The following is a 27,042-nucleotide window of genomic DNA, read 5'->3' on the forward strand; positions in this document are numbered from 1 at the left end:
CCACATCCATTTTCCCTTCTTCCTCCCAACAGAAGAATGGTTTTTCGTAGATATCTATGCCTTCTCTCCACAACTCAGGGGAGGGTATCCTGACTCCTTGCCCTCTCCAAGTGTCCCTATCCACATTGTGGAACTCTCCCAACTGCTTGTGGTCCAGGGTAGGACACCAAGCGGACTGAAGAGAATGACTTGATTCCGTATTTGAGGTAGAGGATCTTACTCTTTCCTGTTGGATGTAAATATGATCTTATTCATATGTGGAATTTAAGAAAGTCAAACTCATAGAGTTGAAAGTAGAATGGTGGTGACCAGAGGCTGGGGGACGGAGGTGGATAGGGAAAGGGAAGGTGTTGTTCAAAGGGTACAAATTTCCAGTTAGACAGGAAAAATAAACTTTAGTGATCTATTTCATGGAATGATAATTATAATTAATAATAATACATTTTATATTTCAAGATTGCTTAAAGGTTAGATTTTTAAATGCTCTCGTCACAAAAAACTGATGTGTGTGAGGTGATGGATATGTTAATTAGCTTGATTTAATCATTTGGAGATAGGAGCTGCTCAGTTTCCCTGGGTTCAGTTTCAGGACACACCTCTGCATCTCAAGCCACTCCCTGAGGTCTGAGGCCCCTCCTGTAGGCTTTCCTCCAGGGGAAAGTTACTGTTGCTATTTAGACCTACTTTCCACACCAACACAGGAAAATGAGACCACAAGGGGCTGGCTTATGCAAATCATGTGGCTGGATATGCTCAGTAGACAAAGGTCATGTAACCCTGGCAGCTGGGCATGCTCAGGAAAGTGGGGTTTACCTTCTGAATGATCTCCCACTAGAGGCGCTAGAGAGCATAGAATATTCTTGAATACGTCTGGTGCATGTAATAGAATTTGACCAATGAACATGCTACAAAGGGAGACCAACTGAGCATGTGTGAGACTATGTTACATAACTGAGAACCACCCCCTTAATTGAATATTCATTAGGTAGCAAAACTATAAAAGCCAAATCCCAGCAGAAGGCAGGGTTGTTTCTACTCATTTTCTTGGGGCCAACCTGCACTTCAGTTCCTGAAGTGTGTATGCTTTACCTTTGTGTTGTTTACTTTTAGCAGATGGCTGCTCTCCCTCTTGAGCCAGCCTGCATTCTGTACTGAACTTAGTATGTATTTCTTGCTTTTGTGTTAAACTTGGTGTGGGCCCTGTTCAATCTCTGGAGCTAGGCCACCCTCTCTCTGTGAAATCTGTGTCTCTTATTCATTACATTAAACCTGTTCTCACTTTCCACTGTGACTCTGCCCTTGAATTCTTTCCTGTGGTGGAGTCAAGAACCTGGTAAGAGGGCAGAGTGGGTTGAGGCCAACTATCAGGATCCCCAGACCCTACCTCCAACATCAATTTCACAATGTAAACATACTCAAAATGTCACATTGTTTCCCATGAAAGTATACAAGTATTATTTGTTCATTAAAAATAAAGTAAAAATTTTTTTAAAAGAAAGAAAAAGAAGAGAAAAAAAAAATAGATTAGCCCTGATAGCCCTAATGGTAACCACAGGGGAAACAGGCATAGGTAGGATAAAGCTGATGCTTAGTACAACAGAGCATAGAAGCAGAAAGAACCTGGTTCCCTAAAGATGTCACACTAGCAATTGTATGACAACAAGTCTGCCTTACTCTTGGCAATTATGTGAAATAAATTTCATAATTTAACCACTTTGGATTTTTGTTGTTGTTGTTACTTGCAGCCAACAACATCTTAACTGTTAACAACCATGTTCCTTCCAAATTTTCTTTTATTTTGTGAAGTTCATTAATGAACAGACCTGGTAGGTAGGTATAAGCAAGTTATGTACATAGATTTGCATCCATTAATGTGTCCAAGTTGCTGTTACTAGAGCAATAGATAGCGAGAAAGCTTAATGCACCTCTATACAAATGTATCTGTTTTAGCACTTCTTTCACGAAGAACAGAAAACCTAGTCAGTGGAAGAGTGTGCATGCTGTTTCAACTTCCTGGAAGAATCTTCCCATTCTTCCTCTCTACCTGATGTGGCTGAGTCCTACTCACCCCTCAGGGTTCAATTTCACTGCCTCTTCTCCTGGGAAGCCCTTTTTGACCCAAGACTAAACTGGATGCACTTCCTATGTGTTCCCATAGCAGTCACAATTTACTCCAATTCCAGCTCTTTACTTACTATATGGTAATAATCTTTTTGTTTGTATCCCTGCTGGCGTGTAAGTTCCCTTGGGGCTCAGATGGTATCTAATTCACTGTTACATCCATGGGTCTAGCATACAGCCTGCTCATCATAGGTGCTCAATAGATATTTTCAAAATGAACACAAGCCCAGCATGCTTTGAATAGAATGAGACAGAGTTCCAGCATAAAATGGCCATTTCTTTTAAAAAATTAAATAGAAAATATTTTTGGAAAAAGCAAAATTTCCGAAAAGACTTTATTTGAGGTAAATTTTGAGCATTTCTAAGTGCATATTTCAGAAGTTTTAATAAAGACCATAATGCAAAAGAAAAAAAAGTGTTCCAAGAAAGATGCTGTAAAGTATTTTTTTTTTAATCTTAAACAATGGAAGAAAAAAAATCTAGGTGTACAAAAGATACAGTGCTCTTTGCCACACTGAGTTGTCACCAGTTCCTAATGAGAAACAACTGAAGATCAAGGTCTGAATGTATCCTATATCCTTTATAGTTTGTTGTTCTTGAATATAATACATTCTCAATAATTCTGTGGTGTTCATGAAGCCCCAGATTTTAAAAATCCTTCCAAATAATTTTGATATGATTAAATCCTACTTGACTGCTTTACATTCAGGATTCTGTTGCCCAGATATGACAATTTCTATTATGTACATAACTTTTAATAATTATTATCTTTTAAAATTTGAATCACTAGTCACATTATTCTGGATGCATACCATGCTAGCCGTCAATTACTATTTAAAATGGAATATGGGCCTACCAAAATTATCATGTTACACCATAATTTTTAGTATCAAATGATGATTACAAAAACTCAAGCATCACTAGAACTTGGAAATCTCCTCAAAGTACTTTTCTAATATAGGACTTTGTTAAAAATAGAACTTGTTTTATACCATTAGAAAATGTCAAAATTTTAATATAAATTGTGGCAGAAGGTTTTCATTTTGCCTAATTAGAGCGAAGAAATTTTCATTTTGCTTTTAAAGTAATATTTTTATTCATGAACACCAACACCCCAAAGAGGCCATAAAGGGTGTGAAGAGCAGATTTTATGGGTGATCAAGCAGAACAGCCACACTATATCTCCAAGACTATTTGCATTTGGTTTTTATTTGATGCCTATTTTCACTTATTTTTAGTTTTCTGGTGATAAGATTTTCCAATTTTATTTCAGTTGAAAGATAATGATTTCAATTGTATACATCAAGGAAAAGCTACAGAAGTTTTTAAAGGCCAGTAAATGTCCCCCTAAGAAGGATTCTCCAAGCATAGTTTATTAAAAGCAAGCAAACAAATCAGGTTAACTGAATTTCTTTTGCCAGTTACCATTCCTATCCCTAAAGTTTTATTAAAACCTATTGTGATTATGACTCTGCCCTGTATAGATTAAGGGTAGAGATTGAGGAAGTGGTGAAGACTTTCATCTTGGACCTTAGCATCTGGGGCCTTTGTTTGTGCCAATAGAGAGAAAGAGCAAGAGATATCTAAGGAGAGATGGCAGAGTTAGTGACCAAGGTTAGCTTAGTAAACTCCTAGGCCTCTTTGATCCTCTCATAACCACCATGAGGAGTCTTGGTTTACCTTTATTGAGCATGTACCCACTTAAATCTGAGCTCCTTTAGTTAGGACAGCCTGTTCAGTTATGACATGATTGTTTGGGTGATTGGTAGGTTTTTGTTGAAGGGGAGGAGAGTAATTCCACATTCCCTATGCTATTACATGTGCTACCAGCTTGTTGCTTTACTACTACTCACTCTTGAATGGTGAGTGTTCTTGTATGCTGCCTGAATGCTTCTGCCAAAATAGATTACATTTGTTTCTCAGTCTTTTGCTATAGCTCTCTGTCCCCCTCTCTTCTCCATAGGTAAGTCACTTTAGAAAAAAATTGCTAAAATATTAAATATGAAGTGATACACCCTATAATTATATGCAACCTGTTTTAGAAGTATAGATAGGAGAGAAATCCAAACTCAGCCAATAGATTGTACCTATGTAACAAAGTAGAAAGAAGATACTTAAGAGTAGCAAACTGACTAACTTGAGAAAGAGACTAGATAAGTTTCCAAGAATGACGACATTTGGGGTCAGACTGTCTATAAAACTGCATTTCATAGTGCACCACTACATGGACCGAAAAACTATTGTAAAGGGAAATGAATGGAAAGATTAAAAACCTGATCTTTGAAAAGAAGAAAGGTGAAAGTTGGTTACAATACAGAGATTATTGAGAATAGCGAAAAAGGAATCTGAGAAATCAGAAATTCTGACACATCCTTGTCACTTTAACAGATTATGTACAAAGTGGAATGGATAGTAAAGTGGGACCAAAAGAGAGGAATTTATCTTAGAAAAGAACACTGTCATCATCAAACATGGAAAGAACAGTAAAGGCAAAAACAGATTGAAAGTGCAAATTACAAGATTAAATGAATGGGACTTTGAATATTTACACACACATATATATTTGAAATGTTCTGTTTAACAAACTGAACACAGAATAATGGAGAAAAGGTTCACCTTGGGGCCCCTTTATTGAGTGGAAGTGAGTCTTAGGATCAAGCCTCCCTATGCTTGCTAAGACCTTAATGTCAAAACCTAATATTGATACTAAATAAATTACTAAATCTTTGCGAAAGCCTGTAACATGTAACTAGAAATAATTCTCTAAAGATGTGTGGATAAATGTGAATACTCATAATAGTGTGCTGTGAGTACTACTATAAGCACTTTTTCCTTTTTTTGATATTTCAGTATCCAACAGTGTGTAATTATATAATGTCAACTTGTTATGTTTGAAAATAATACCCCCACAGGGGTTGGCTTATATCACAAGATCTTTGAATATGAATGTGGTTATAAGAATTTTCCTTTTGAGTATACCTATGTTGAGGTAATTTGTTACCATAGGTTATGGTAATAATACTTCTAATTTTATAGCCCTTTCATCCAAGGATTTGGGGAGATGTTACTAAAAATAGGAGAACTAAAATTCAATAACTGGAAAACCTAAAGTTGTGGTTCTTTCTCTACTATTTTGGAGCATTTTAAAGATAAGGTGGGTTTTTTTACTGTTTCTCAAATTTTTCTTTGGTAAAACAGAGGAAGATCATACTAATATAAATGTAGAGACAATTACAAGAAACATACAAGTTGCATAACAAAATAGAGTATATATAACTGAAGAAAAATTTATATAGACAGCAAAGAAAAGACGACATTTAAAGGTTGCTTTGAACTCTAATGAAAACACATGCTATATTTAAAAAGATGATACGCCTGAGCTTCTTTTTGAATTGCGTTCTCAGAATACAACCGGACTCATGTTTGCAAAACAGAAGGCTATGTCTGAAGTGTTAGGCTAATTCACCACTTGGAACTGAATCTACAACTAGTTCATAAATATAACCCACTGAGCAAATCTGTGATGCACAGAGGCAGCCCGTCTTCAATACAAACGGTAGACCAAGGAGAAGGAAGCCTTTAAAACCAGCAGAAGAAGAATATGATCTAATCCATCAAGATGCAAAAACATCAGTACACATGTTGGTCAGTACATTGGTTTGTAATGAAAATTATGCCACTATAGCATTATAGAACTTATTTTAAAGAAGAAACTATTTATGATATCAAATAACTTCTGTGAATATTAGCTTCAAATTAATAATAAATTTTCTTCTCTTCTCATTTGCCATCTAAAACTTCTCATGTAACCCCATATGTTGATGGTTCTCTCTTTTGGTGTTGTTTTGTTTAATAATACATTCAAATGGTAGAAAATTTGGAGTAATTCAGGGAGGTTCAATTTTGAATTCATGTTTCCAATGTCATCGGTTTTTCATTCAGTAAATATTTAGAGAGGCCCTTTCGTGGCCCTGGTGCTGAAGTAAGGGCCAGGGAGAAAGCTGTGAGCCAGACAGATGCAATTTCAGCCTTCGTGAACCTGATAGTGCAGAGATGAAGGCAGTTCCCAAGAAAGCAAGTGCTGCAAGTGCCAAGGAAAAAGCACAGGAGTCATGAGCATGTTTAACAGGATGGCTGGGGAAAGTGCTAGGTAAAATAAACCCTGAAGGATGGGAAGGAGATAGGGTTCATCTAAGGAGAAGCACAAAGAGCGAGACTCTTCCTGAAAGAAAGACTAGGTTATTTAAGGGTCCTGAGGCAAGAAATAACATGGCAAATTAAAGTTAGGCCAGGAGGGCTTCTGCTACACAGGCAGCACCATGAAGGCAGTGGCTCTGTCTATTGCTTTGCTTCATTGACATGTCATCATAGTGCCTTGCACACAGTGGTCGCCCAATAAATAGTTGTTAGATGAATGTGGCTGAAGGGTGAACAATTAAGAGAAGAATAGCACAAAATGACTCTACAGAAAAGCACAGGACAAAACATGCAAGGCTTTACAGGCACATTAAGAATGTTGAGCTTTATCCTAAAGACAACAGAAAATCATTGAAGGTTCTATACAGGGCAGCAGCAGATCCAGAAAGATGATTTTCCTATTATCATATTTCATCAAACCTAAGCAGCCATTGATTGTAAAAAGCACCATCATTAATATATGACATTAAAAAAAAAAAAAAACGTTAATTCCTTGAACTTGTTAAGACAATTGAACAGATATGATGTTGATGGGTGCAAGTGGGGAGATGGAGGGGGAAGAGAGGAATCGGGAAAGGGACATGAAAATCAACTACATTGTATATTGATAAATTTAAAATAATTAATTAATTAATTTAAAAAATAAACATTGTTAATTAAACTGTAATACAAAATAGATTGTAAGATTCATCCTGATTTCACAGAAGTTAAAATGCAAAAAAAAAGTGTGTATTGGAGTTGACAAAACATAATATGTGTATAGAGTTGACAAAACATAGCTTGTGTAGAAAGAAAATGGATTTGAAGTGGGAAACCATGGGTACAGAGTGACTAGTTAGAAGGGTATTGTCATGGCGGCTTCGTGGCTCAGTCTGTTGTTGGAGTATAAGACTGGAGCAGAGTAGTGGCAGTTAGAATGGAGAAAATGGACAGAAATGAGGGCTATTTAGCAAACAGAACTACCAGGACTTGTAACTGGTGCATATTAGAGTGAGAGAGAGGCATTGGATGGATGTTCATGTTGTTCACTGCACTGGAAACAGTGTGGAAGCTCTGAACAGAAACAGGCTAGAGACGTAATTTGTGATTTATCAGGATACAGATGGTGAATGAGGTCTGAGGGCAAGAGAAATTTCTTTTTCCCCTAGGGCCACAGTTTTTTAACCAGGGGCAAAGACCCTAGCTGCATTGCTGAAGTTGAGTTGGAGATGGCATATATGAGGGACAGTGAAACAAATCAAAAGCTGCTTGAAGTGGTACAGGAGAGAAAAATGAGACCTGATAAAGATTTCAGCAGCAGGAAGAGAAAGAGGGGACAGACTCCGTAAACACTGCAGAAGTGAAAGCCCAGGACTTACTGATTAAATGAGCTGTGAAGGTTGTGAGAGCAAAATAATTCACAGGCTCCTGGTAGGTCATGGTGCCATTAATTATAATGGAGGTGAAAAAAAAGAAGCAGCAGAAAAAAATAGGTTTGCTGACAAGACAATGAGCTGTTTCAGTCTCTTTACTCTTTGACGATGGCCTGTGGAGCGTTCAGGTATACACCAGACAGGCAAAAACATGGACAGTTAAAAAAAAACAAAAGCAAACTCTATACCATACTATATTGGAAACTAGTTCATCCTGTAAACAGCAGGAGGACATTCCTGACCTTATTTGTTGTGTTCAGGGAGAAGAGGTAACACCATACTACCTGATAGCTTGGGCTCTACAGTTAGATGGACTTGAATTCCAGTCTTGGCTCTTCTGGATACTGGCTGAGAGATCTTGGGCTAGACACTTGATGTCTCTGAGCCTTGGGTTCATAATTGGTAAATTGAGGAAAATATTTAGTTTCTAAAGGTGTTTTACAAATTAAGATTTAAACAGTGCTTGGCATGTAGAATGGACTTGATAAATGGTAGCTATTTTTATTATCTGTTTTGGTGTGCCCATCAACTCTGGGACAGTTTCTTCCAGAATTCATAATTATATTCATTTGTTCCATTCTTTCATCAAATATTTATTGGACCCTGCTACGTGGGAGGTACTGATAACCATCTGCTTGTACCATAGCTCTGCATTTCTTATTCTAAGCATCTGAATTACTAGCTGCTATTCCTCGATTTTTCTATGCTGCCTGTAGAGTTTGATGTCTAACCTTCCAGTCTGGGCTAAAATATCAGCAAGTCCTCACGTGCTTGTCAGCAGAGAGACATAGGAGCTTTTTTCCTAATAGAACAAATGGAAGGAACTGAGGAAAACACACGTAAGGCAAGGTGGAGTGGATCCAAGTTTGAATCAAGAACTTATATTTCTGCAGAACTTTTGTATTGAAAAGAGAAAAGTAACTTCTACATGAAAGTCGGTTCCTCAAAATGATTAAGTCTCTTTTTCTGCTAAACTTTGGGAGAAATTGCATCATTAATTTGTTTCTTTTTTCCTAATATTTTAAATTTTAATCCTTAATTGAACCTTTCTTTCTTCAGGGATTTATTCCTCTTTGCTACTATTTTGTAATCATTAAAAGGCTTTGAAACAAAGTCATTTTGAAGCTATTCTTGCTTGCACTTTTATTTTCCTCCACTAGGCTTTAATACCAATTTTTAAATTCTTGCCCAGAGTTGCCTATTTCCAACTGCCCTTGTTATAGAAGAGGTCATCATGATTTATGATGGATCTACTTATGTATTCTTTTGTGGTTTCTAGATTTCCCTTTGTTAACTTGGTTTAGAAAATTCCTCAATCTACTTCTTTCTGCTAATCACTTAATCAGCTAGGGTTTCACTACTTTACTTTGAAATGATTTCTTTTGCTTAATTTAATTTTTATCTTCTTCTGGTCTGTGTATGACAATAGGACATCAGAGAGAATATCCCAAATATTGATCTCCCACTTTAAAAGACTCCTAAAAGGGAGCCACCTTTTGTCTCTTTGCTCAGGTCTGACCACCCAGGATGCCATGTGGACACGGAGATCTTTCATCAGTTAGTTTCTTCACTAAAGAACACACATTATAAAATTAAAACATAAAGATACATTTTCAGTATTGGGGAGAACAAAACTTACTAGGAATATTTTTATGTAATGTCAGCATGGCATTCCTTTGTTAACTGCAAGCACTTGAAATCTAGCTGGGAAAAACAGAATGCCATGAAAAGGTTCAGGGATCACCACAAAAAAACAAAGCACAAATTTATAAGAAAAGTAGATAGAGTAAACTAAACATACAACTCACTAAGAGGGGATACAGAGCAAGTGAGTATTTCTGATCTACTAGAGCAAAAGAGAGTTCCTAGGGAGTAAAAATTTGGAAAATAAGTGAAAACTCTGTTAGGCATTTTAAGAAAGAAAGTTATTTTGATTCTTTTAAAACAGTAACGTGGAGGTTTCAGAGTGCCAAGAGACTCAAAGAGCAATGACATAATTTGACTGGACCTAATTTATTCTCAATTTAATCAATGTTATACAACGTCCCATTGGTTTCAGTTCTCACTTATCTGGATATTTTTCCTGTAAATGTTTAGCAGCCATAAATCACCCTACCTCCTGAAAGCAAGGAGGGAAGTTCAGACAAAGAAAGGTTTTGCCTGAAAGTAGGTGACAACTTCAAAAGGGAAACATGTTCCTTTAAAACTCTCATGGAGCAAAAATTTTTGGAAGTGATGACATCCAATTTTAACCCCATTATCTCATGTGAAACTGTCTCATAAGCAGGGGGCCTTCTCCATTCTTTAACAGAAATATGAAAGTACAAGCTGGCACAATTTTTAGAAGGAGATTTCTTACAAAACTTTCCAAGCATCATATGTTCCATTTGTTGCAGAATGTATAAATTATCTTTTTAAAAAGCTCTTAATTGTTTCATAACGATCTTATTTGTTTTTCATAAAAAAGAATAAATCATTAAGTGTGTGGTGAGTACGTGGGAAAAATTTTCCAAGGGTCTCCAGAATTAGGGCCAAAGATACACTGAGAGGAAGCAAAAGGGAATTCTGGAAAAGCTCAGAAGGAGACAGAATGAGAAACTTTCTATAAATTTTCAGACTTTAGCAAAGAGTAACACAAGGATTAAACAAGTAACTTTATTCTCTATAAAAGGAAAGGGATGTAGTCTATTGAGAAACATAATCCTAACTCAGAGAAAGGTCTCAATTAGGGAAATAATTTCTCCAGAGTTTATAATTTCAAGTACAAAACAAAAAGCTATAATGAAAAATGTATTAATAACATTACCGCAGAATTTCAAAAATTTATAATTCATTATCATGTGATAAGCATGTAAGTATTTACTGATAAATAGAGAAGGTGAAGGCATGTTACAAAAACTCTTGAATTCTTGAATCACCTGGTTTAGAAAAATATTGGGTTTCTTTATACTTGTGAGTAAAACTTGGAAATTTCAAATTAAAAAAAAAAACCAAACATATTCCAAAATGAGGGCTTTGATGCTAGATAGACTTTTAATTCTAACTCTGTCATTTAATATGTGACTTCTGCATTTTCTCTATCTATATTAATACCTGCTGTGGGAATTTGTTGTGATGTATATAAAGCATTTAAAACTTCCTGTTAAGTATGGTGAATTGAACACACCTGTTCTCTGCTTCTTTCCCTAAAATTCTAAATTTAAAAAAAGAAGAAAAGAAAAAAAAATTAAGCATAAATCCATAAGGACAGCAAAAATGCAAAAGAAGAACATAGAGACAAGAGATGACAAGACAATTTTAAAATCTGAAAAACAAATGGATGAAAGGTAAATGTCTTGAAAGCTGACTTGTATGATCTAGTTGTGCCATAGAACCCAGAAAGTTTCAAGAACTAGCAGCACCAAGTATATCTGAAGGTTGGGGGTGGAGTGGGACTGAAAACAAAATTACAGACAAATCTACCTCCTCCATATGTGCTGAAGACTGAGGTTTACTTTCTGAAGAGGATGAACCAGGGAAGCTCTATATTCAGGAACAGAGCATATAGCTGAAGGCATGGACAAGGTACCTAATTGGAAACAGGAGCATTGAGTGGAAGTCTACTTTCTGAACAACATTTCTCCCCAACCCCATCCACTAGAGGGCTCACAAAACATTGGCAGCCATACGTAAGCCCCCCAGGACATAAGACTGGAAGATTCTTCTCTGAACAAACTGGCCCAAGGGAAAAGACATAGAAATGAAAATGAGAGAGAGAAAAAATGCAAAAATTAAGGGATCCACCCAGGAGGCTCAATATCAAAATATCAGGAATTTCATAAAGGGAAAAAAAAAAAAAATGGAGAAACACAAATTATTAAAGAACTAATGCAAGAAAAATTTTCAAATCCTGAAAGTCATGAGTTTCCAAGCTGAAAAGGTCTGTTGAGTTTCCTATGTAATGAATGATAAAAGACCTACACCAAAAGTACTATGATGAAAATTTACTATGCTGACTATAGAGATAGAGAAGATACTAGCTTCCAGAGAAAGAAAAAACATAAACATCACATATGAAGTAACAATTAGAGTCTGCTTCCATGTGTATATCTTTCCATTCATGCTTTCCCCCTAAAACAACTATAAAAGCGGGATAAAAACAACTGCTTCAAGGCATTGGAAATAAGCAAGGCAGCCAAGACTTGAAGAACCAAGATCGCAGAGAACAGGGAAATGCATTGGGGAGCCTTGAATGCAAGGCTTTCAAAATCACTGCTTTTTCCTCAGAGCATTTGCTGATTTGCATTGTGGGGCATTGAAACTGAACAAAAAGGGTGTCCTAGAGTTTGTGTCAGTCTCACTGGTTTGGGAGACCCAAATTCAAAGTCAGAAATACCTAGCCTCCAAAAATTTGAAAAGCCAATATCCTGAAGAAAAATTGTCCACAGAGAGTAGTAAATATGAGTGATGGTTAATTTTATGTGTCAACTTGAGTGGGCTAAGGGATGCCCAGATAGCTGGAGAAACATTATTTCGGGGTATGTCTGTGAGAGTGTTTCTTCAGGAGATTAGTATCTGAATCAGTAGACTGAGGAAAACAGATCCACCCTCACCAATGTGGACAGGCGTCATCCAATCCATTGAGGGACTGAATAGAATAAAAAGGAGGAACCAGGGTGAATTTTCTGTATCTCTTCTTGAACTGGAATACTCATCTTCTCCTGCCCTTGGACATCAGAGCTCCTGGGTCTTGGGCCTTCAGAGTCCAGGACTTACACCAGCAGCCTCCCTCCCCACCCTGCCCCTCCCAGTTCCCAGGCTTCCAACCTCAAAGTGGGAGTTACACCATGAGCTCTGCAAGTTTTTTGACTCAGACTGTATTACAACAGCAGCTTTGCTGGGTCTCCAGCTTGTGGATGGCAGATAATGGGACTTCTCAGCCTCCAGACATTAACCATTCCCATAATAAATCTCCTCATATATACATATACATATACATATACATATCCTATTGGTTCTGTTACTCAGGAGAGCCCTGACTAATACAACCTGACATCTCTTAGAACTTTTTCCTCTCAAGGCATTTACAGATTCTTAAGCTGTTTAGTTAGAAGCCAAGAAATCAAGCAGAAAATCTGCAGTTAGAAGGGGAAAATAAAATAGTCATCAATTGACTACAGCATCAAGAAGAGAAAAATTGGAGTTTAAAGCCCACAGAGGATAAGAGGTCTTGGTAAACACCTCCAGACTTTCAGTCTTGATCTCCAAAAGGAAAGAGTAAGATTAAACTGGAAATAGACTATCCTCGAATATCCAAGGGGATCCATCCCTCTTCAAACTGCTTGACAGAGAAAAGAAAATTTTCTCTGGGAAAAGACAAAATCATCCAGAACTTCTATAATCTTTAATTTACAATGTCCAGTATTAAGTCAAAAATTATCAGACATGCCAGGAAGACAAAAATGACTAAAAACGAAGAGGAAAAAAATAGAAAATAGAAGCATATCCACAGGTGGGTAGTACAGGTATTAGAGTTACCAACAGATTTTTTTCTTTTACTTTTTTATTTCTTGGACCAACACAGATTTTTTAATAGCTGTAATAATATGTCCAAGAAAAGAAAAAGCAAGATGAAGAATTTTATCAGAACTGAAATTTATATTAAAAAGTGTCAAATGGAAATTGTAGAACCGAAAAATAAAACAAACAAGATTAAGAAATCAAGAGATGGGTGTAACAACAGATTAGACAAACAAAAGGGAGAAAGGATTAATGGACTGTAAAATAGGACATTAGAGAAAAATAATCCAAACTGAAAGATAATGAGAATAAAAAAACAGAAAAAGCATGAGAGTCAAATAAGGCACAGTAAAAAAGGTGTAACAGAAGTATAAGTGGAAATCTGAAAGTGACAGTTGTGTGGCAGGCCTAAAGAACAATCAGTGCAGAACACGGCAAGAGAACAGAGGTGTAGAGCTAGGGCTGGGCGTGGAACTCACAGACGCCTCAAGCCCGTTGTCCAGACTGGGTCACAAACCCTTCACACACAGGTCTACAAGCTAGATAACGGGAAAAAAGGTCCTTGGAGCCTTGATTGAAGAAAGAGTAGTCTTTATTTCTGCACACACACATCTAGAAGCTATGGGATCCAAAGAAAAACTCAGAAACTCCACTGCTACTGGCAAAGTTGAAAGGAAAACTGAGTGGCTGTCTGCAAAGTAAACATGCTGCATTTTTAGATGTGAGCTCTCTGCCAGCCAGGAGTTCAGGGCTGCTGCTCCACACAACTCTCAAGAACACACAATAGCAACAAAACTAAAAAGATACATTGGCACACATGTGCACTAACTCCACCCACACACACAATTTGTTTACAAAGAATGTGCTGCACCACACCCAACCAGACCTGAGGAGAGGGGGGCCTGATTAAACTATTCTATTTTCCCAACAAGAGGACTTTAAAAGGGATTTCTCTAATATCCAATGCATATGACAGTTACCCAAAATGTTAGAATTTCTGTCCTGTTACAGAATTGAGATGAACTAGTGATATTTATAAGAAAAGTAAAAAACAAAAAAAAAGGGGGTGGGGATTTTTAATTTCATAGAAAACATGCTATATCAGAAAGGAAATGAAATATAGTATAATATGTGGTTCACTATCTATGCATAATAGTTATACAGTCATAGCAATGTAAACAAACATTAATTTAAATAAAAATGATAATATAAGTTAATTGGAAGGATGAAGAACACAAAATATTTCTGTGTTAAAGAGATGGGACTATAAGAAAGCTAAATTATAATCTTCCATAGCAAGAAACACAATAAATAATATTTAAAACTGGCAAATCAAGAAATAGCAATAAAATCTGTTATTTAGATAAATGGAAGCAAATATTAGAATAAACAGCTAAAAATAATTTAAAGTAGCAGCCTCTGGAGAGAACAAATTAGAAGAGAGAAATGAAACATGGACTAGCTATTTGTTAATGAGTTTTGAAGTGTTATTTGATTTTTAAAGCATGTGCAAGTATGATTTTAATAAGAAAAATTTAGCTTAAAATTAAAGAGTAAAGAAAGTCCCTAGCAAAGTGACTGGTACATGATAGGTATTCCTTACATATCTATTATATAAATTATATGACATCAGGCAATGTGGTGAAAGGTAGGGGATCTACATTTGTTTGGCCCAGAATTCTTTTGCAGGAATGAAGCATTGATTTGCATTTTTCCACAGTGTGTCTTCTCCCCCATTTTCTGGAGTCTCTCCTGGCAACTATTCAGCAGGACTGTCCCTCCACAGTGCATAGTGGATAGCTACCTACATAAGCTATCACTTGCCTAGCAGTAATATTCTCCAATGACATGCCATAGGCCTAGATGTTTTCAATTCTTCCAAGCTCATAGAGTCCAGCTACTAAACAAATGATGAGGTCAATTGGCTTTCTTTAGCTGATTACAAAATCCTAGAGAAACTCCAAGTCTTGGTTTGATTATGCTAAGTGGTCCAAGATTATGGTGGCAGGCAGGAAATTTTCTGTCAAAAAGCTAGAATAATTTATCCAAGAAAAAAAATATTCCTGTAACACTCACATTTCACCTCCCAGTAACAATCAGGTCTGCTTAGGTGATCATACACCTGAGAAGTGACATTTATAGTGTGGCTATTTATGGTTTCAAATAGCATGGCAAACCTGATAAGTACCTGTAGAAAAAATGCTAGTGCATAACAGAGGATCAGGGTTTGTTATTAGGATGGATGGATAGACGGATGGATGGATACAAGAATGCATATTGACTCAGAGGACAAAATTTAATCAGAGCATGTAGCAACTTAATCATATACATACAGGATCTGAAAAAGAGACAATACCCCATGTACTCTTTCCTCCATAATTTTGGGTCTAGTTAGGTCCAAATATAGTTACCTTATACAGCTACAAATCTTAGAGTTGGAAGGACTATTAGGAGATAATTCAGTTCTCTCTATTTTAACAAAAATAGAAAAAAAGAAACAGAAGCTTTAAGATGTCAAGGTAGAGGGGAATCTCTGGGAAGAAAATGGTGGCAGTCAGATAGTTTTGAGTCTCCCCAAATTCTGACAAAAACAGAAGACAATATGACAAATATGACAATAAAGCCAGAGTAACATCACACACAGACCGGCATCTAAAATAAAATAGGCGTATTAGTCCATTTCTGTTGCATATAACAGAATACCTGAAATGGAGTAATTCATAAAGGAATAAAATTTATTTCTTACAGCTTTGGGAGCCGGGAAGTCCAAAGTCCAGGAAACACATCTGGTGAGGACCTTCTTCTGAGTTGTGACTGTCTATAGCAATGCAGGGTGTCACATGGCAAGAATGGGCTGAGCAAGTAACCTGCTCACTTGCTCTCCTTATAAAGCCATCAGAACCATGCCCATGATAACACATTACTCCATGAATGGATTAATCCATTTACAAGGGCATGGTACTTAAAATCCAATCATCCCACCTTTCAAATATCATAATCAGATTTTCCACCTTCTTAGTATTGTTACAATAAGGGTCAAGCTTCAGTGAGTTTTGGGGAGACAATCAATGCACAGCAATAGGTGATAAGGTATCTCATTGAACCCCTAAATCAAGCAGATAGGGACAAAACATCAACAGATGCAGGGCCTGTGTGGAGTCAGGAACGAGGTGGTGGGCTCTGATAGACCTGAGGACAGCAAAACCCCCAAAGCACTGGAAAGTGTTGCAGGGTAAAACAAGACTTCTTCCCAATCAAAATTTCAAAATTGCTGTTTTGGAGGTATATGTTGATTTAAATGATATTACAAAAGATTGGAGAGAGATTCTTATGCCTTGTCTACAGATTAGGTCACAGAAAATTTGAATATCAGTAAGTCATCAGGTTACAACAGTCTGTTAGTTGTCAGTATTTTAAAATTTTGTAACAAAATAAATAGCAGCCTGAAAGACTGCATGTGTATACATAACTTTATATCAATTTATCAACGTTTTATATAATTTTTTCTTTAAATGATTAGTTTTGTATTCTTTTCTGGCACTAAAGCAAATGATTCTAGAAAAATCACTACATTTTCATTCTTTGTTTGGAACTATAAAATTGACCTTTCAGAATACTAATCTTTCAGCCAAGTGCTCAGGTATCCTTTCAGCATCAGGAACACCTTTTCTCATCTTGGGGATATCAAAACTGCTGTTTTCCCCTCAAAATGCATGAGAATACCCTCCAGTATACATTGATATGGAGCCCCGAGGATGTCTCTATTTATAATGTGAAGTAGCTCATGAACAATTCTGGTTCCAGGCAATAGCGCTCCAAGGCAGGACAGAGTGGTCTGTCCCAGGTGAGTTTCTTAGGTGGCCCCCTATGATGCAAATTAAGCTGCCCTCAAGGCACCCTAGAAATTTATTATAAAAATTTAAAATAAAATTAAAAAAACACAAAATAACAAAAAAGTTTGCCTTGCTAAATTAAAACTATTCCCCTCACTAAATGTAACTTTAAAATAAAGTAGAGCAACAGTCAGCAAATGAAACAATGGAAGAGGTCTCTAGAACTCTACAAAACACTTTCTTGTATGTAACTGAATGAAGTAAAAAAAATCCCAATTTTAAGGAGCTGAAGGGATTATGGTGCCCTATGTGCTTTACAGTCATTACATTGCTTCATGGTTGGACAATGAACATGAACAATTATTACAGTTTATTGTGTTTAGAATTTGTTTTAATAACCCTCTTATCTTTTACTTTGTTGTCTCTAGAAACATAACCTGGCAAGAATGCTGAGCAAATATTTAAATAAAAATCTTAAGCTACCTTTTGAATTCTAGTTATTTGAGACTTCCGCTCCAGCCATCATACACTAGGAGGGAGACTTCCACCTTAACCAATGAGAAAAATTGACAAGAATATTGGAAACAATCGTTTCCAGATGTCCAACAATGGGCAGCCCAGGAGTGTGATCCCTAGGAAAAGAGAAACGAACTACTTGAAGTTACCTTCCAGTCCTCAGGGAAGGGAAGGGAACCCAAACTGAGCCCTCACTAAGTAAAAGAGGTAGGAATTCAGGGCAGCCCAGAGAGCTAGAATTTGTGGGCAAAGTACCAGAAAGGAGGAAGCTACAAAGAATTTCCAGAGATCTGTGAAGGGTTCCACTCAAATCTTTGGGCAAGAGCCAACCTGTACATGCAAGAGAAGAAAGTAACTCTTGCCAAATAAGAAAGCAGCAGAAAGTAGTAGCCCAATCAATTCTTACAGCTCCTACAGGGTGGGAAACAGTCCACATTCTACTAGCCAGAGTGGAAAGACCTCGTAATGCATGATGCATTAGGAAGAATCTTCAGAAGGGCACTGCCTTGGTAGTGGGGCCAAATTAGCCCTCACCTAAACACTGCTCTGGATCTGTCTAACAAAGTTTAAAAACAAGCCTCGAAAGAGTCTAAGTCCTAAGAACTTAACTACATGCCAGGACAAGATCTAACAGTATTTTGAGAAATACAAAAAATGACAGCACCTAAAAACAAACAAAATATCTAGTATCCAATCAATAACTGCCAGGCACAAGAAGCTACATACATGACAGAAATGATGGAACTAGCAAACATGTAGGTGATGAGGAGGGAAATGAAAGATTTTTTTAAATTGAACTTTCCTGAGATGAAGAATTTAGCACCTGAAATTCAAATTATGCTAGATGGAACTAACAGCACCTTAGGCACTGCAGGGGAAAAAAAAAAAAAGATCATTGAATTTGAAGGCACAATAAAAAACTATCCAAAATGAAGAAGCATCAAGGAGAAAAAAAGACTGAAAAAAAGTATCAGTATCAGTGACCTCTGGGACATTATCAAGTTGTCTAATATGTGTATAATCAAAATCCAGAGGAAAGCTAAGAGAAGGTAGGAGAAAAAGAGAAAAATATTTAAAGAAATAGTGGCTTGAAATCTCCCAAATATGATAAATTTTAGTTATTTTTTAAATTCATATTATTTCTAAAAACATTCCACTCTCCAGTGATTGATGAGCCTAACCCTTGAGTTGGGCAGACAAAAAGCCAAAAATTCTAAGCTAGTACTGGGAAATTCAATGTGACATCTTAACTATTTTACCCAAAAAAAAGAAAGAAAAAGAAAGAAATAATACCCCTAAGAAGTGAATTAAGGCTGAAATGTCATGTGATGTTTTAACCTTAATTCTGAATTTCTTTGCTCTAATCAATCTAAATCAGGCCATAATGATATTTAAACGTTGCTACTTATAATTCACATAATAGGCAAACAAAAAGGAGGTTAAAATAATTCTATTATATCACAGTGATGAAACAGACTGAACATTTCAATTACTCTACTTATTATAGTACACATAGAACAATGCCCTGTAATCTGCTTCGATATATATAGGCTCTTAACCACACCACGGTGGGACTAATACAGTCACTTTGGTTGAGCTGCACTCGCTGATTCAGTGTTGGAATAAAGTACTTCACAGATTAGCTTAGTCTGCAGCACTTAAAGGTCAGGATTTATTGTAATGTAAATCACAAAGCAATTTTATCTTGACAGAGATTACATACTGTTACAATATTTCTCGCTGAATCTAGTGATGCGTTTGCTTTTTCTTTGCAACTGCTGTGCAAATTGGACCGTAGCCCAGAAAAGAAAAAGAGATGGCAGGCTGCTTTGGCTTTTTAGAAACAACTTAATTCTCTTCATTTTTCAAAGTTCCACAAGAAGAAAAAAAGAAACTCTGAAAATACACATAAAATCATACATAAATACTTGTAAACCCTCACAAACCCTGAGCCCTAGTGCACACAGATATCTGTAAATGACCGTCTTTCACATATCTTGATGTGTTTTAAGAAAGGGTGTAATTGCTGATGACTAACTTCCGATAGTTCATCCCAAGTATCTTGATACATTATCTAAATTATCTCCATTTTAAGCAAACAAAAACAATAAGAAGCGTTTGTGTTTCTGTTGACAGAAATCACAAACAAAAAGAGAACTGAATGTGAACAAAGAAAGGTGAGAATTAGAAAGTCCACTGCTGTCACTCTCTCTATAAGCAGATATGGAGAGGTAGGACAGCAAAGCTTCCCTATTTTTCTGCTCCTTTCACGACTGCACAAAAAAGGTAGAAGGGGAGCCAGAAATGAGGAAGAACTTTCTGATTACCAGAGAATTAAATGAACAACTCACAGAGTTTGAGGAGTCTTTCTTTATTCTTGAAATTCTCAAGACAAGTCCGGCTTACTCTCTGTCCTAAATTACGTTTCTCAAAGAATCAATATCTATAAAATATCCCTACAAAGAATCAACCAGCATAGGTATAAAATTTTGCAAATTTTTATCAATCCCTCATACATAGTTTCATTAATGATGTACAAAAATGACAGAGAGGCCCAGGTATAACTAGGAAATGTATCCAAGGCTAATCTTCAGGTGCAATTACTACGTTTCTACTCCCCTCACTTGGGCCTCAACTGGGTATGTATCTCCAACCCTGACAAAGAACTTTTCCTTGACTGAAAAGTGATAAATTATTATACTGTTTATTCAAATATTGAGTAGGATATTCTTTCATTCTGTCTATATCTTATCAAGCAGGGCTCCCCACATATTAGTCATTCCACATCAAACTTCATATATCTGAAATCTAATTAGAGTATGATTTCCTTAATTGTTTTCTTTGAATCTATTCAAAATTGTACCTAAATAAGTTAATATTAAAATAAGACTTTTTCACTTCCAAAATTATAAATTTGAGATGATAGTTTTTAAAAATTAATGTTTGCTGTATGCCACCTAGAATAGTCTCATACCTGTTGTCTATATCCCACATTTTGGGGAATACGAGCTATACAAAGAGCTGTGAAAAAAAGGAGATATGTACTGCAGGCTCAGGTGGTATGTGGGCAACAAATGATATTCAAAAATGCAATTACATTTATTCATAAAATGCAAACATCCCTATCCACAATATCATGTACAATGAGGCAAAGGTACTTCCCATCCAAAGTTTGTTAAGCAAACATCCTGCTTTGTGTGGGATGGCCCTAGTTTATGCCTGCTGTTGTCCTGGAGTAATTAGTAATTGCTCCTTCCTTCACTCTCGAAAGTATCCTTGTTTATATGACACCCAAAAGGGTAAAATAAATCACTCCCAAAAAACTGTACAGTCAAAATGTTTCTGATGTGCCTCATTCTTGTCTGCGGGACAGCTCTCCAGCACTGGGGAAAAAAAATTCATCTGGATACCACTTTAGAATTTACAACACACAATATCTTATTTATTCATCACAATAACCCTATGAGTAAAGTATTATCTATAAATTACAAATGGGGAGACACAGGTTCAGGGAGGTTTTATGACTCACTCAGGGTTCCTACAGCTATTACAGGAGACAAGCAGGCCTCACATCCAGGCCTCTGCTCCGTACTGAGTGATCTTTTCTAGGGAACTGGGAGAAGTGGGAGTCTTGCAGAGAAAACGGTGAAGTTTGGGAGAGACAAGTATTCTGAGAATGATCCCATTCCCATTCACTGTGCATTTGGAGAGATTAGGGCAAAAACCAGGCACATCTGCAAGGTCACCACATTCCCATTTCATAAGAATAACCCATTTTTGACTTAAACTGTATTAGAAACACTGGTTAGATTGCCAGGACTATAATCAACAGGCCTTGTGAGTTAAATGAACTTCTTTATTATGCCCTGAAAATCTAACCATGCTCTTAATTACAAGTTAAATTTTATAACTCTGTTTTCTTTTTTGATGCGGAAAAGGAAAGAATGGAATGGAGGAACAGGAGGCTCCCCTGTGTGGCCTTGGACATGTGAGGAGAAGGGGAGGTCTGACATAACAAAATAGTCAGCCTGCCTTTTGCCTTTGCTGCACTACCCCCCCCCCCCCCCCGCCCCGCGCCACTGCGAGTGCTATGCCAAACACGTCTATCCTCCCAGCTCTTGTGGGGGAGGGCCAAAAGCTTTACATTACACCACTGGTTTACACCCTGAGAAACGTCTCATGAGCTGCAAAATACACTTTGAAGCAACTTTCTAAAAGGCACATCTATATTTACCAATGTGTTCCACATGATTAAACTGTGAAATTTGTCTCCAGTTTGGCAATACCTTAGAGAGATGTTGTGAGGTTTAGAAAGAAAATGCCTGTGAAGTGCCTTAAGTTCCATGCAAGGAAAGAGAAAGAACTCTACATCCAAGGTGCTGTTACACTCCTTGATGCTATATTGGTGCAACAGCAAGTAAAATAGCGTAGGTTATGATGTCACAATGTTGTCATGCAACATCATCCACAGTGAGAGCAAGAAAAATCTGTTTTTAAAATGCCTCTTCTCCCCCTCCTCTTCAGCTTGTTAAAGCATATGGTATCCAAAACTAGTTCACAGTGAACTTCATTTCTGCCTCTGCTGTAAATGAAGTTTCTTCTCAGGCAGATGTCAGTGCTAAAAGTTTGGTGCTCATAAATACCAAATTTACATAAAATCTATATAGCTTTTTTCAAAACTCTTTCTTGGTTGATGCAGGCTGATTGGCTGGGATATAGTCCACTTACTTATTCTTGTAACCATAATACATTTCCAGATTCACTAATTAGAAAAACAATAATTTTGACTGAACCACAAATGACATTCCTTGAGGCCTCTCTGGCTGTAAATGCCATGTGTCAGACTGAAAGAAGGAGAATAAATTAGAAAGTTAACTGAGATATTCTTGGACTATAATTTAAGCCTGTGGTTTCAAACTACAGCTCACCATTTATGTAATATGCATCATTTGTACATGAAATAAGAAATGAATCTTATAGGTACTTTACTCCCTGAAAACACCATGAAAATAACCTGTTGATGAAGCAAATCTGAGTTTATTACTTGTGACAATAAGAGAGTCCACTACCTTGACAAGAACCTAATGGTGTCTCAGAAGACGAAGGGCAAAGATAGAATATTATAAGATTGTGGGGGGAGAGGGGTGTTGGCTTAAGATGGATCTTTTGCTGTAGAAAGAGGGGGCTTAACTATGATTGGGCAAATTGTGATATATTAGTTTAGTGTTGGTAGACATGGAGAGGGGAGGGTTTTGAAAAAAAGTTTCAAAGCAATTCTTGAAGAGTAAACAGTTGTTTGATGCTGACTTAATTTGAATAGTGTAATGTTTGTTTAAGTGGATATTCAGGAACTTTCTGAAATGAACAATAAAGTTATTAACAAGTTTACATTTCCTGGCAGGAATTTTCTGAAATAATAAAAATCAGGTTGATAAAGAGAGTGGCATAATAAGTCATATTAAGGAAGCAACTTAATAGTAAAATCACGCTGATATAAACTGAGTTGTGTGAGAATAGATGGCTTTAGATCTCAACACATATACTGCTAGTGTTCTTCAAATTCAACTAGAAAAGCCCAGCACACAAAACCAGCTCCTTTTCTCAGAAAAGGATTCATTTTAAGCCACTGAAGTAGGCAAAGCTTCCTCTAAGATGCGCCCTTCTTATCCTGTTGTCATTACTGACTACCTTCTTTACAATCACTGCCAATTACTAGTCTAGTAGGGGTCACTCATCTCTTTTACTTGATTTAACATACCTCTCTGAATACAACAAACTGTAATGCTTTAAGGACAAACCTCAAGTTCTTTAGAAACACCTCATTGTCACTCCCACAATAAAAATCCTGTTTATAACACCACTCTGCTTAAAACTTTTTAATAAGTCTCCATTTATCTCAAAATAGTCTAAACTTTTCACTCTTTTGTGATATTTCCCTCTGCTCCCTCTCTCATTTCACCACATGTTGAGTGCCTATGTGAATTCTATATATCAATCACATTTAACTCTTTGCAATTCCAGAATATACTTGGCTCTCTCTTTCCTCATTTGAGGATCTTGTCCATGCAGAGTTGTGTCTATTTGGAAAGCTCACCAACATTTTTTCCTTTCTCTTTCCACTGGTTAATACTTACTCATGTTAAAGATTTTCTCTGCTAAGAAGTCATTCCTCCAGGAAGCCCCTTGGACATATGGAGGAAATGCTCCCCATCCATGTTCCCTTAATATTTTATAATTGTTTCCATCACTTCACCCTCACTTCCAATAATAAGACATTCGTTACATTGTATTGTAACTGTCCATTTATTTGTTTACATCATTCTCCCTGTCAGTAAGCTCCTTGAGGTCAAGCATATTATCTGGGAAACAGAGGTCATTCGGGCATATTTTTTTGAATAGATAGTGAGTGAATGAATAGATAAAGCCTCTATATTGTGACCAAAAAATCATAAAATTTGATGGGTTCTCAAAGAAATCATCTGATGTATCCTAAAAAGTAAAGAATTCTCAAAGTATTAGTTCTAAATCAGCAATAAAATTTAAGAGAATCAAAATTTGCACCAACATTATTAATAAAAATTTTAAAGTATGAGAACACATTCTATTGGTAAGGCTGCTGAAAGGCAAGTGCTTTCAGATATTACTGGTACAACCCTTTTGGAGGAGAATTTGACAATATCTGAGAAAACTACATATGCACTTACCTTTTAGTCCAACAATTCCACTTACAGGAAGCTACCCTGAAGATTAACTTACAACAAAAGAAAAATACATAACATTATTCATTGCAGGATTATTTATAATTGCAAAATATTAGAAGCAATCTAAATATCCATAGATAGAATAGTAGATGGATAAACTATGGTACATCCACAAATGGAAAAGCATGCAGCTGTCAAAAAAGAATAAGAAAGATCTTTATGAACTGACATGGAGTGATTTCCAGGATGTATTGTTTAGTGAAAACAGCAAAATGCAAAAGAGTATTTATGGTTTCTCCCATTCATGTAGGAGAAAATGGGGAAATATAAGAAAATAAACGTGTCTGCTCATTTTATCAAAAAGAAATCTAGAAAGGATTAACCAAAAACCAAAGAAATTCACTACCTACAAGGTACTGAAACAGAACAGAAAGGATGGGAGAGTAGGAACAGGGTAGAAGGAATGAGGGGGATATCTCTAAGTATGCCTTCTTATATTATTCTGATTTTCAGAACAACGACATTGTTTCACATGCCCAAAATTGAATAAATAATTTAAATCAACTAAGACTTGGAAAAAACCCAAAATGGAATACAAATGGCAACAAATGAGCTTCACTACATAAGTAACTTTGGAAAACAACATTTTTACTATATATTTTAAGTCTAAAGACCAAAAATACCTATACACTAATTAATTAATTATTCTGAAGGTATGCATATTACAGGATCAAGCAAATAGATATATTGTAGATAATGACAGCCAGGTACCTATCTCACCATTGGAGAAAGGATTTACAAATAATGAAAGGGAGGAAGCTAGAATGGATCTTGTGGTGTTGGATTGGAACTGGAGATAATAGTATGAAGTCATGGTTTTAATTATATACACACACAAAGAGAAAGACAGAGACAGAAAAAGAGTGTGCATATTTATCTATTTCCTTGCTCTTTCCATTAAGAAGGCCTAAAAGCAATGAACACACCTAGTGCCCAGATCTTGGCTTCCATTGGTACCAATAAAAGAACCAGGACTCCTTGGAGAAATGACTAATTCCAGGGCTAGATTAAAGAAAGTTCAATACTAGCCTGGAATGTCTTGTGGAACTAAAAAATAAGAAAATGCTCAAAAAAGATTAGGAGCATGTCAGTAGGGTACAGGATCCTGTTTGAAGAAGCTCCCAATGACCAAATCTGCAACAACTGAGCAGCAAAATAAATAATGATGGTAAGGATTATAATCTATAGAGTAAAATAAATATCCATGATTGTATTCTGATATAATTTTATTCTGATATAATTCTGATATAGTTGAGTAAATAAATGAGGGAGATAGAACAACTCTTCCTTGCAACAGAATTCCAATAATAAATATAGAAGAAATGTTTAATAATTAATAAATACAAAAGGAATGATAGAAATAGAAAGGCTAACACCACAGTAATAGTTGTTTCAGGCAAGAATCAATCAATGGATGCTAAAATTGGTGAGTGAAAATTATGACAAGAAACAAGATACTTGCATAGTCTCAAAGCATCTCACCACAAGATACTTATTAGTTGCAGAGGGAAAAGCAATAACTTTACAGTGGAGAAACCTGCTAGACATCATCTTAACCAAATAATCAGTTAATATATGTCTAATGAGATATATTGGATTTCATATACCTCTTGATATAATGCCCTGAGAAGGACATCATGTCTATGATAACCTTACCAAAGACAAAGAAGCTGAATCTAACCATGACAGAATATCAGACAAACTGAAATCGAGGGACATTCTGCAAAGTAACTGGCCAGTACTCTTGAAAAGTGTCAAGGTCATGAAAGGCAAAGAAAGGCTAGAACTATCCCAAATTGGAGACATAAGAACTAAATACAGTGTAGGACCCAAAATTGGATGCTGGACCAGAAAAAGAACATTAGTGGAATAATTGGAGAGATTTTAATAAGGCCTGTAAATTAATTACTAGTATTGTATTAATGTTAATTTTCTGCTTTTGCTCATTATGCTATAATTATATGAAATTTCAGGAGTTTAGGAAGTAGGTGTGGTTAAAGTGATTTATGTGTACTCTTCAAAATTTTGTTAAAAGTTAAAATTTAAATACACACAAATCAAAGTTTTATACTCTAATAAAAAATCTATTTTAATGAGACTACTAAATATACCTCAAATATCCTAGAAACCTTAAGTCTTTCACAATTTTTTTCTCAATTGCTAACATAAAATTTCTAAATTCCAAGGAAGATAGTCTTCCAGTCTATGTTTTCTAATATAATATCAGCAATAATTATACCCTACATATTGTAGTACCTTAAAATTTGTAAGTAATTATTATATGGAAGATTGTTGAGTAGGCTTTCTCTTAGATAATGTTTACATTACCTAATACATTTTATAAAAAGCTGTTAACAGATTACTTCCTGTACATTAAGTGCTTAATAAATGACTGTTACTATTATTATTAATATTATTCTCCTCTTCTTTTGTTCTAGACAATGACTTTATAAGTTAAGTACTACAGCTATCATTTTATCCATTTTAGAAATTAGAAAAAGAGTCACATGGATAATAATAGGGGCTCCAGGATTAAACCCAGATCTTCTGATTTGGACTGATGTCTTATCTCCCATGACGACTGTAAAGGGAATGACCAAGCCTTATGCTTCACTTCTATGAATCTTCCTCTGAGTCTCCCACATAGCAACATGCTCAACCAAGACTGACTCTTGAATAGATACAACTATAAATATAGATTAA

This window comes from Cynocephalus volans, chromosome 2, assembly GCF_027409185.1.
Source record: "Cynocephalus volans isolate mCynVol1 chromosome 2, mCynVol1.pri, whole genome shotgun sequence".
NCBI lineage: Eukaryota > Metazoa > Chordata > Mammalia > Dermoptera > Cynocephalidae > Cynocephalus > Cynocephalus volans.